Raw genomic sequence first — 1548 nt, 5'->3', positions numbered from 1 at the left:
TGTATAGGTCGTAGGCACCAATTTCGGCCCATTTAAATCAATCGTGGGATGGTAAGAAGGATTGAGAATCCTACCAGTATTTTGTGTTGTGGGATGTTAGTTGAATCGAAGTGTGGAAGAATCGCCCAAGGATTCAGAAGCAGGAATAGTTTTGAAACTGGGATAAGTTTTGCATCCTTTTCTGAAAGGAAGACAACCCATGTGGTTGTATGGTTCGAGGATAGTGTGAGATGGAAGTTCGGAAAAACTTGCCAAAGATGAGATCACGTTCTCAGAATGTTTGCTAGCAAGCCTTAGGGAATCAGTTTGGGGATTCCAGTCGGGACATGGGTCCAGTTTTGGATATTAGGTCGTGTGTATGCTCGACATCGGATGTGTTCGGATTAGTAATCAGCGAATGCGATAACGTGAGAAAGTGTTGTAAGTCTGCGGGTGTAGCCGTAGCATTCACTAGCAGTCAGATAGTGTGAGGAAGTGTTGTAAGTCTACGGGTATAGCCGTTGCATTCACTGGTAGTCAGATAGTGTTAGAGTGTTGTAAGTCTGCAGGTGTAGCCGTAGCATTCACTAGCAGTCAAATAGTGTTAGAGTGTTGTAAGTCTGCAGGTGTAGCTGTAACATTCACTAGCAGTCATATAGTGTTAGAGTGTTGTAAGTCTGCGGGTGTAGCCGTAGCATTCACTAGCAGTCAGATAGTGATAGAGTGTTGTGAGACTGCGGGCGTAGCCGTAATATTCACTTAGTTGGTAGATAGTATAAGCACGTTGTTAGGACGCAGAAGGAACAATAGTACCCACCAGTTCGGGTGCAACAGTGAGGATATGGAGATCCACAAGTCGGATATCAGAATTATCCAGATGGATTAGATCTGGTTGAACCAGTGATAAGACTTTCGGAACGTCACTGCAGTCATAGGATCAAAGAAGCAATGGACCATTTAAGGTCGTTGTAATATAAGGCTACCATTGGTCGTGTAGCAATCACTTTTAGCCTTGGATTGGTAATGTCGGGATCCGATGTATGGAATCAATCAGTTAGATCCTAAGGCCACTAGGGCCACATTGACAAGATAACTAGTAGCATCTAGTTCCAGAGAAGGATTTCGTTCAAAAGTCGTATGAAGTGACTAAGTAAGGAGTCCTTTGGCTCCGCAGCCGGGCTGGAACCCGGTATTTTCAGATGAATGATGAGCAATTTGAGACCAAGGAGGTCTTGGTAGATTTTGGAAGGCAGCCAGGGTGCAACATACTACTTCGGACAGTTCAGTGTCTCAAGCAGTAATGGTATTTTAGGATTTCATGTATGGTTAGAGTCACAGATAGCTTGGGATATGCTAAGTCACTTATAGCGGGATTATTTGAGTTTTGGCCAAGTATAAGTAAATCCCAGGGATAAGTGGATATGTGATTATGTTTTTCTAGCAGGAACCTTGAGTTATCAGGAGATGAGTAGGCAGCTGAGAGACAAGTGGACTGAATTTAGCAATAATGATTCAGTAAAAGTGGCCTGTCAGGGATCCAGACCATCTCGAGACAACAGAATTTAGATG

Source organism: Lactuca sativa, chromosome 9 (assembly GCF_002870075.4).
Source record: "Lactuca sativa cultivar Salinas chromosome 9, Lsat_Salinas_v11, whole genome shotgun sequence".
NCBI lineage: Eukaryota > Viridiplantae > Streptophyta > Magnoliopsida > Asterales > Asteraceae > Lactuca > Lactuca sativa.
This window is presented reverse-complemented; position numbering follows the sequence as displayed.